This window comes from Dermacentor silvarum, chromosome 4 (assembly GCF_013339745.2).
Source record: "Dermacentor silvarum isolate Dsil-2018 chromosome 4, BIME_Dsil_1.4, whole genome shotgun sequence".
Taxonomy (NCBI): Eukaryota; Metazoa; Arthropoda; class Arachnida; order Ixodida; family Ixodidae; genus Dermacentor; species Dermacentor silvarum.
In genome coordinates this window covers 104,183,535-104,194,190 of record NC_051157.2, presented here as the reverse complement: position 1 = coordinate 104,194,190, position 10,656 = coordinate 104,183,535, and positions in this window count along the sequence as shown.

Sequence of the window (10,656 nt, the reverse complement as noted above, 5' to 3'; positions counted from 1 at the left end):
TTGCGTAGCGCATCGCGTAAACGGTAGTGACGGCAACCCACTTGTTTCCTGAAGCAGACGTTGGGAAGGGTCCGAGAAGGTCGAAACTTACACGGAAGAAGTGCTCAGGGAAGACGTCAGTGAGCTGAAGATAGGCAGCTTAGACGGTTTCTTTCGGCGTTGACAAAGCTCGTAGGCACTGACATAACACCGCACTGAGCGGGCTAGGCCAGGCCAATAGAAGCGGCGGCGCACGCGGTCATGTGTCAGGTAACACCAAGTTCTCCACAGTTCTTCGTGGAGCTCACGAAGAACTGTGGAGCGCAGGTGGGATGGTATAAGTAAGAGAAGATCAGACCATCAGGGTACACGTTGCGCTGATATAAGGTACCATCCTTGAGGGTGAACATGCGCACAGAGGCGTCACTAGGAGAGGATTCCAGGCACTCCATTATTTTCCTTAAGTAGCCATGCCTGACGCGGCTCATTGGCGATGTTAAGCAACTGGCTCACGGAAAAGACGCAATCGAGGGATTCAGTGCGCGAAGAGTCACAGTCGACCACAGGTTCGCGGGACAAACAATCCGCATCTTTGTTCAGGCTCCCTGTCTTATATACCACCGTTTAGGTGTACTCTTGCAGGCGCAGGGCCCATCGATCGAGTCTGCCTGTAGGATCTTTCAAAGAGGCGAGACAACAAAGGCCGCAGTGGTCGGAAACTACTGTGAACGGTCGGCCAAATAGATAAGGGTTAAATTTTGCAACTGAATATACAAGAGGGAGACACTCACGTTCTCTAATGCAGTAATTTCACTCCGATGCGGACAGCAGCCCGCTGGCATAAGCGCTGACGCAGTTCGCTCTACGTTCACGTTGGGCCAAGACACCGCCTATCCTGTAACCACTCGCATCGGTGCGGACTTCGGTTTGAGCGGACGTGTCGAAATGCGCCAAAATGAGAGGCGTTGTGAGGAGTGTGGTCAACTCGCTGAAAGCCGCGGCTTGTGCAGGACCCCAGGTAAAAGGGGCGTATGTGAGCGGTTTCGCAATTAGTGCAAAATTATTCACGAACCGGAAAAAATAGGAGCACAGCCCCACAAAGCTGCGAACATCTTCGGCAAACCTTGGCACAGGACACTCTTTCACGGCTCGAATTTTCTCTGAGTCAGGTTGTAGCCCAAAGCGTCCCCAATATGGCCAAGGATTGTAATGTGCCGACGGCCAAAACGGCACTTCGATGAAATAACCTGAAGTCCGGCACGACGGAAGACGTCAAGGCATTCGGATTGTGTATAAAAAAATGTCGCAGTTTCGCCCGGCGAAGCTTCGATTGCGATAGCAAATTAGTAGAGAGCTATTCGGAGTAGGGATAGTAGTTTTATCGGCTGCATAAGCTTGGGCGCATTGGCTTACTAACTGAATTAACAATCGTGGTGTCAGCGCGCACAAGCAAGCATGAATAGATCACACTGAATGACCGTAGCCAACGGCTGTCAAAACGCTAGCAGCAAGCGCAGGTTCGTGCGGTCTATCGCTTCAACGGAAACTGAGCGGCGAATGCACAGCGCATACAAAGGTCAGAGTCGTGTGGAGAAAAGAGACGGTGCGAGCGACCGGCACCGCCGGGCAAAGTGCAAAGGAGAAGTTGTTGGCAGAGGAGAAGCTGCCCCCCTCCCTCCCCTCCTCTTCCCGTTTCTTGCATTCGCGTGGGAGATTGAGTGGCAAGATACGCCTTTGGTGCCGGAGCAGAATCAGAAAGCATCAGGAAGCATCTTGTTGAGTTCCTGCTGAATAACGCTTCGCTCAGACACAGAAATTCGATAGGGGCGCCGGTGAACAGGGCTGGCATAACCTGTATGTATGCGATGCGTGACAACAGGCGTCTTGCCCAAAGACCGATTACTGAAGTCAAAAATATCGCGGTACGATTCGAGAATACGTCGAAGCGCTGCAGTATGCTCACGCGGAAGGTCTTCGACGATCATGCTGCGAATTTCGGCACTGCCACAAGTTGTCGACGTCACAGTGCCCGTCAGAAGACATGTAGCATCCAGCGCAAAGGCTTCGAGCTGAAACTCTTGCAGGGGACAAAGCTGGGATACGGAAAGCCCCTGTAGCAGGACTTACCTGATGCAGCCAAAATTCACAAGCGAATGCAGGTTTTGTTAGCCGTAATTCTCAGGACCATGTAGGGTGCAGTGACGTCGTGCGTAAGCCGGACGTCAGTGAGAGGCGTCATGTAGTAGTCGCCATCTGGAACAGCCGGTGAACCTGACAATTCCACATACGTCACGGGTTTGGATTTAAGCGAGACAGAGGAGGTGGGTCACTGACTTCACAGAGGCCAGGCAGTTCAAAGCGACTACCGTGCCTTCAACGCGCGCACCGTCCCTGATCGCTATCCCCTCTCCCACATTCACGACTTCTTTGCCAAGTTGATGGGCGACGTGGCCCGTGGCCAGCCCGCGGAACAGCGCGTGAAAACTGCGCGGCCGTCGCCGCTTTTTTTTTTTTCTGTCCGGCAAATGACTACGCGCCATGCGCCCTCAGGGCGCAGTGTTCAGATATTACCACGGTAATATATATATATATATATATATATATATATATATATACAATATACGTAATATAGGTGTTAATGCATATTATAAAGATATTAGCAGACCACTTAATACGTTAATTTCTACTAAAGTTGTTTCGCGATGCTGGCCGTGAGCGCGCGCAATAACCGTACATAATTCTTGAAGAACGCTTTTCAGCGTTGCTGTTTACAATAAGCGCAAAATCTACGCTGCTTCATTTGCTGCGTTTCCTTGACCACAGCAGGGCTGGTCATTACCAAAAGATTTAATGCGATGCTTTTTGATATACACATGACAAATTACTTGCGTATAGCCAGAGAATGGTGTGGCACAGTTTATTATAAAGTAATGCACCGGCCCATATCAAAACAGTTTTTTCCTCCTAAACGGCAGCACTGCAGGAAAACAAGAAGCAAGGGAGCAGCAGGAGACGAAAGGGTCATTCGGTGAGCTACAGTTACCATGAAGAAATCGATGTTTACACTACGAATTTTCCCTTTATTGAAGTGCATAATTTAGAAAATATTATGATATCAGTATTAATACACTGAGTGTACTGCAGATACTGCGAAGAATTTTAAGTTCTCTATAGTGTAATTTCGTTCCCCACTTCTGAATCATATAGAGCCGACCATTCCCTGCAAACTGGTATTTGTGGAAATCAAAGAGCCACCACGGAGAGCAGGGAAAGGCAACCACACTTGCATGCGTATAAGCATGCGCAATAAGCCTCAAGGTGACCCAAGGGTCCATTATGACTGAAGGCTGTAGTCATTGACTTATTGCTCAAGCGTTGAAAACTGTTTACGTACTAGACCACAGCGAGCAAATGGCTGAACGTTGAATCTATGGTGCTACTTGTTAGTCAAATGCATCACACGTGATAGCCTCAACAATTATTTCGTAACCGAGGTGTCCAGAAAAGCGCGATGTCCACCAGAAATTATTGAGCCCAGGCAGTTATGGGCTTCGTCCAAACAGCAGAGTGGGCACCGAAAGACGCCAGACCTTCTAGAATTCAATTTATTGATGATTTTAGACGCACTGAAGTAAAATTGAGAGACGAGCTAGCTGGTGAACATTCGTCATTGAAACGTAAGCGAAAACTGAGACAAGCACAAGAGAGGGCAACCACACCAACGCTTCGGTGTACTGCGTGTCTGAAATTAGTGACAGCAAGACCAGGTTCACAAAGGCCGTTTGAGCGCCGCAGACAACCTGCCAAGAGGCTCCTGCAAGTTCTACTTTTCGCTAAGATATATCCTTTGCTTCCGTCGTTTAATCTTTCTACGGCGTTGTTGAACAGGGATTTCTTTTAGTGTAAAATGACATCACTAAAAACCCTCCTTAGCAGTTTATAAATGTCAACTGCTTTAAGATAGCTTCACAGATACAGCCTAATTTTGTGCAATGTTATATACCATGTGTGTACTGTATGGGTCAAGGGCATCTTCACCCAAAGAGCGCCAAGTTTATATGTGGTGCAATGCACACTTCTCTGCAGCGCACCAGTTATGTGGAACAAGACACAAGCAAGAAATATTGTTACGAGGGGGTGTGTTTATTTAAATATGAATCGATGAAAAGGGGAAAATGGTTGCCGCGCCGACACCGAGCCGCGCCAAAGACAAGCGCACGTCGTTCTCTCTTTCACCGATCTTGCTGTCTCTTTAGCGTTGCCATATACAAGCGCACTGTCTAGAAGTTTTACTGGAACCTAAGTGTAACGATAACTGGATCATACAACACCGCCTCCCCCCTTTACCGAGTTCTAGATATGAACGATAAACATAAAGAAAACAGAATGAACGTTCCACATAAGATCCCTGTGATGATTATGTTGTGGGCGCAGGTCAGCCAGACGCACAAGAAGGCAACCAGAGACACAAAGAGATGTCTTTATGACACGAACGGCACATGGGACGAATACGATAACACATAAACTATACAGATAAACTTGGATAACTGTCACGCTCGAGCACTCACAGTGCTAATCAGGAGTCCGACCTCGTGACGACGGCTCGGCGGACTTTGCTCTGACGACGGTGAGTACGGACGGCGGTTGAAGTTCCGGGTGGCTCCAGGACGTAGCCCGGTTCCGGAGCGTTAGCTCTGGGTCGTAGCCCGAGCTCGGCAGCACAGCGCTGGGTTACAAGCCAGGACGAAGCCCAGCACAGCAGTGGGGCGAAAGCAGGGACGACGCCCGGTTTGGAGAACAGGACCAGGGCTCTGGGACGTAGCCCGAGCCTGGCAGCACGGCAGCGGTCGATCGAGCGGGGACGAGGCCCAGCTCAGCAGGACCCGCGGCGATGGTAGAAGCCGGGCCGGCGCCCGGTTCGCAGTGCAGGACCGGGATGCCGGGACGTGGGCCGGCGTTCGGTCCGCTCCATCTCGCTGCACTCCCGTTCTGTCAGCCTGGCTGCCCCGTCGTTCCAGATGGTCTCACCCGGCACGCGCACCGCCCACGCGCACCAGCGACGCTCACTCGCGCGCTTTTCGGCCCCGCACGCCAAGCACAAGCACCGAAAAGCCCGCGCATTTCGAATATCGGCCCCGCACACCGATTATAGGTCGTCCTCCTACCACAATGCCCCTTATGTCTCGTTCTAATTATTAACAGTTCGGATCCAGATAAATATATGTGGATCAGCTTTTTAACTGGAACTTATATGGAACCAGATTAACTCGTGCCTATAGTGTGCCAGCTCAATTACTCGCGTGGTATACCACAATGTAGAGTAACTTTATTCTGTCGTCGTGGCTTAAGAGGACCTTCATGAATACTAACTCATCCACGAATTGAATGGCTCGTTGTGCGGCTGATGCGCATATAATGTTTTTTAGGAGATTTCGTTACAAATATACGTGTTCACACAGGTTATAAGAAGCACGTGTTGTCTCTTCATTTCATTACAGACTATAAATTATTTCTTTTTCTAATGTAGGCGAATACATTTGTGTTAACTTAAAGGCTATAGCAGATGTTCGAATCAGGCCCGTAGCCACAGGGGAGGGGGGGGGGGGGGCTGCTTTACACGCCAGCATAACCAGAAAGGCTGCGCCGACCCACAACGCAGCCCTCCCCCCCTCCCTCCGCCTGTGGGCTCGCCCCCACCCCCAGAATTTTTATCTTTCCGTGCGCATGTCCGACGGCGCTCAGTTACTCTTCTTTATTTTTAATAATGAAATCTATTGAGACTAATCACCCGTATAAAAATATTATACTATTACGAAGATTCATCTCAAAACCAAAGATATGCAACATTTTATGAAATAGTATTTAAAAAGTCACATATTTTGCATACTGTGATTTTTACCGAAAATAATTAGTGAAAAATAGGTGCTTTCCTCAAATAGCCAAGGCCTTCAGCAAGTGCCCCCCTCCCGAAAAAGATTGCTGGCTACGGGCCTGGTAGCCACCAGTTTCTTTCTGCGGCCTACGATGCTCCGGTATTCGTAGTACCCATTTCGTAACCAGAGTGGTTTGGTGGTATAGTCATTGCTGTTTCAAGTGCAGGGTTCAGTTCTATTTCTATGGTCGCCAAAACATTTATTTGTTTCCTATTTTTATACTATGCAGTACTCAAGCTTGTTGATCAATTTTGTAATAGTGAATGATTAACCAGCTCAATAACACATGTCGACAGGGTGAATAATGTATTTAATATGTATTTTATCTCCTGTTGTGTCGTGCCTTCAATCCAAACTACTTAATAAATATAAAGCTTACGATTCAATTAAATAAAGGCGCAGTTTCACCCGAAAGGCCAAACATCGATTCCGATAGTAAATTAGCAGATAGAAATACGAAGTATGGATAGTAGTTTTATTTGCGGCATAAAATTTAAAATATTTGCTTACTAACTAAATTAACAAGCATGGTGTCAGCGTGCACAGGCAAACATGAACACGGCGCACTCGATGACCGTGGACACTCGCTGTCGAAACGCTGGCGTGAAGGAGCGTGGCAGCAGCAGCGAGCGAAGTGATCTTCGGGCTGTCTATCTCTTCAACACAATCTGAGCGGCGAAAACACCGCACGCACAAAGGTATGAGCAGCGTGCAGATCGCTTTCAAGATAAGGTGCGCTGCCGCGCTAAGTACGCAGTTGGTGCTTGTGTAGAACACTGCAACCCTCCCCCCTCCATCCGGCAATGCCTTCCCGCTTCCCTCCCTACGCGCAAGAGATTGAGCCGCGATCGTCGGTTGCCCATGCGCGCGGTCGCGAAATACGCAGTTGCTGTCGGAGAACAACGGCGCCCCCCTCCTTCCATCCCTCCCTCTCAACCCCCACGGCCTTTAGTGTGACGAGTTTAATGTCAGGAAACGGGCGACGCGTTTCCTGTCGGCTTCCTCTCTTGCGGACGCCAGATTGAGCCGCGACCTTTCACAAGTACATACAGCATTCAGTGCGCCGCAACGGTCTTATCGCACTTGCACTCTATACCGAACATCACGGTGACGGCGACGGCATAAATTCGCTTGGAGTGTCCATATAATTGCTATTGCAATAGAAAATGCGACAGAATCCATCTCACAATGAGTTTAGACGGTAATACGATAGCATTGAATAAATAGAGCGGCACAACGTATTGCCACCGGCGAAACGAGTTATGTAGAGGCGCGTACTGCAGCGGGACTCCTCTTTCACGCTTCCCTAAGAACACTCGGCACCACCAAGCGCCACTGTCACCGCGAAGCCTCCGAAATGCATGGCCACGAACGTTGACAAACGGGTGATGCCACAACCGGTCTCATCTCTCGCGCTTCTTCCTGGACACGCTTCGCCATCTAGTGGCGCTGCCGAGAAGTTCACGCGTGTCCTCCAGGATTAGAAGCGTGGCACGACGGTGCCTGCGAACGCTGAAAATTGTTCCATCGCTGGCCGCACACCTAATGGCACACACTCACAAGTGGCACATGCCCAGTGCTCTAAGTCGGCATCAAAGAGTAATTTTTGAAACAGTTTCGTAATAGGCCAGTTTCGTAATTTAGAGCGACCCATGTCGACGTTCGATGAAAAGCGTTCATTGAAGACGTTCGTTGAAGAGCGCCGCGTATGCACCCATTACCACATACTCAGTGAGCAAAGTTGGTTCGATGGTTGGGTTCGAGCCCTGTTGCCTTAGCACAGCAGCTCGATGCGCTAACCATTTGACCACGGACTACCCAGTGACCCACGGAGGCGGGACAACTGTTAGATAGAAACATACATAGATACATAGATACAAGCATGATATAGATAGATAGATAGATAGATAGATAGATGATAGATAGATAGATAGATAGATAGATAGATAGATAGATAGATAGATAGATAGATAGATAGATAGATAGATAGATAGATAGATAGATAGATAGATAGATAGATAGATAGATAGATAGATAGATAGATAAAATTAACGCCCAAGCACTCCGTAGAGATGGTTAACCAGTGAAGCTGAAACGTGGGACCCCGGTGTTTGGCAGTGCGTTAATCCCGACGCTGTATTGAAGCATTTCTCAATTATTGGTTACATGTTTGTGTTTCTAGTGGAACGCAATCGCCAGTGGTGGGCGCATGCTGCTAACCACGACGCCGAGCGAACTCGAGATATATCGAACGCATGCGACAACGGCGAGCAAAGGAGGCGGCGTTGCGGGCAGAGCAGCGTCATAGTGGCAATGGCGGGAACGCGTTTGCTAACGACGTCACCAACGGCGCTGCCAACGGCGCGCGCGCTTGGGTGCGACGTAGACAATAACGTAACTGACGGCGCAGCCAATTGAGAAGTTTACCGAAACATGTGTCGAACGGTTTTTCGTTTCGCCTAGCCATATACAGCTTTCGCTGTAAACGTGTGTGACGGTCCCTACGTGGGACTAGCCGGGTTGCGCGGGGTGTCCCCTGCGTCTTCTCTGGACCTCAATAAAGTTATTTCACTCACTCACTCACTCACTCACTCACGTACTTTAAGAATGCAAACGCATTAAAACTGTCTGAACTTGGAGCATAAATTTAGTAATGCGTCCATAAAAGAGGAATCGTCCACGCAAGCGGGAGTTCTCGTACAGACATATAGGAGAGGACAATAGCAAAGTTCCGCTCCGATTTCGCTCTCTGTGTCTTCACTAAAAGCAACTAGTGGAGTGCGGTGTAATCACTCACTTGCAAAGCTCGTCACTTAGCGATCTGCATTACGCTCTTCGAGCAATTACCAACGCCACAAACCCCGTGTACGTTCCTAATGCACGGATCTCTCTAAAAACGGACGTGTATCTTGGGCAGTTTACATACCTCTGGTGCGAGTCTCAAGGCGTAGCCATGGGTGATACCAAAGGGGACACCTTGGAGCCGACCACGAATGAACCTAAATTCATTCGTCGCTTCGAAGACATCCTAATTCGGTGACTTGTTCGACGAGTCACGGCTGCGATCAGCCTTTCGCTATGAGCCCAGGGACGACGATGTCTTGGGCGTGTGCTTCCCGAAGACAGGCACTACTTGGCTCCACTTCGTGCGCCAGCGCATCATGAATCACGCGAGTGAAACGCTGGCACAAAGCGCCATGGCATGTAGACCAAATTATTCCTTCCTGGAATTCGCTGGCGGTGAGAAGGTTGAGGCGCTGTCAAGGCCACGGGCGGTCATCATTACGCATCTGCCGTTCGAGAATGTGCGCTTCTCTGAGCAAGCAAGGTATTTAAACATCTCGGTTAATGTCGATGGCATAATTCCGTTCCCAGATCCCGACAGTGCCTCTCGTGGTACGGGATTACACGCCAGCATAATCAGGGAAGCTGCGCAGGTCCACATTGAACGGAGAACGCGCATGAAGGGCTCGAAAGTACGTTGAGAAAATTCTGTAACTGCAAATGCTGTATTTGCCAGCATTTCATTGGTTACTTCACCGTCACCATGCAGTTGTGATTTCACGCACCTCTTGGCAATATCAGTGCCGACGCAGCGCATTATAGTTAACCCACTCGCCAAGCCATTACAGGTGCTGTTTGGCCGCAGCAGAGCAAGCATGATTCAAGGTAACCAAAATCGGCTGAAGAAGTAGGGCGAGTACGATGCCAAGAATAGAATATCCGGTGTCCTACATCTAATGCGCGCATCCGGTCGACTATGCAGGTCACGGACTAACAGCTGTGCCTATAGGTGCGCGTTGTTAAGCGTAAAGCGCTACAAAATATTGCAGTGGATAAAAGCCTCGATTGAGATCGTGCAGATATAGAGCCGCCTCCGTACAAAATCTAACGTTTGGGATACGAGTCGATGCACGCCAGGAAAAACTTACCAAATTCGGAATTTTTGGCAATGAAATGAACAAAAACAGTAGCGGTTTTGCCGGAAAGGCGAAGCACTGCTTCAGATAGAAAATTATTAGACCGCTATGCATGCTAAGCAAGTATACTAGTTTTATCGGGCGTATAAACTTGTAAACATTCGCTTACTAACTACGTTAACAAGCATCCGTACCCCGAGAGGCACTGTCGGGATCTGGGAACGAAGTTATTCCATCGACAATGAACTAGATGTTTAAATACCTGGTTTGCTCAGAGAAGCACACATTCTCGAAAGGCAGATGCGTATTGATGACCGCCCGTGGCTTTGGCAGCGCCTCAATCTTCCCACCAGCAGCGAATTCTAGGAAGGAATAATTTGGTCGACATGCCATGGCGTTTTGTGCCAGCGTTTCACTTGCATGATTCATGATGCTCTGCAGCACGAAGTGGAGCCAAGTAGTGCCTGTCTTCGGGAAGCACACGACCAAGACATCGTCGTCCCTAGGCTCATAGCGAAAGGCTGATTGCAGTCGTGACTCGTCGAACAAGTCACCGATCAGGATGTCTTCGAACCGACGAAGGAATTTAGGTTTATTGTAGGTCGGCTCCAAAGTGTCCCCTTTGGTATCAGCCATTGCTACGCCTTGAGACTCGCACCAGACGTATGTCAACTGCACAGGAAGATACACGTCCGCTTTTAGAAAGATACCTGCACGACGAACGTACACGGTGTTTGTGGCGTTGTGAATCGCTCGATGCGCGTAATGCAGATAGTTTAGTGACCAGCTTTGCAAATGAGTGATTAAACCGCATTTCACTAGTT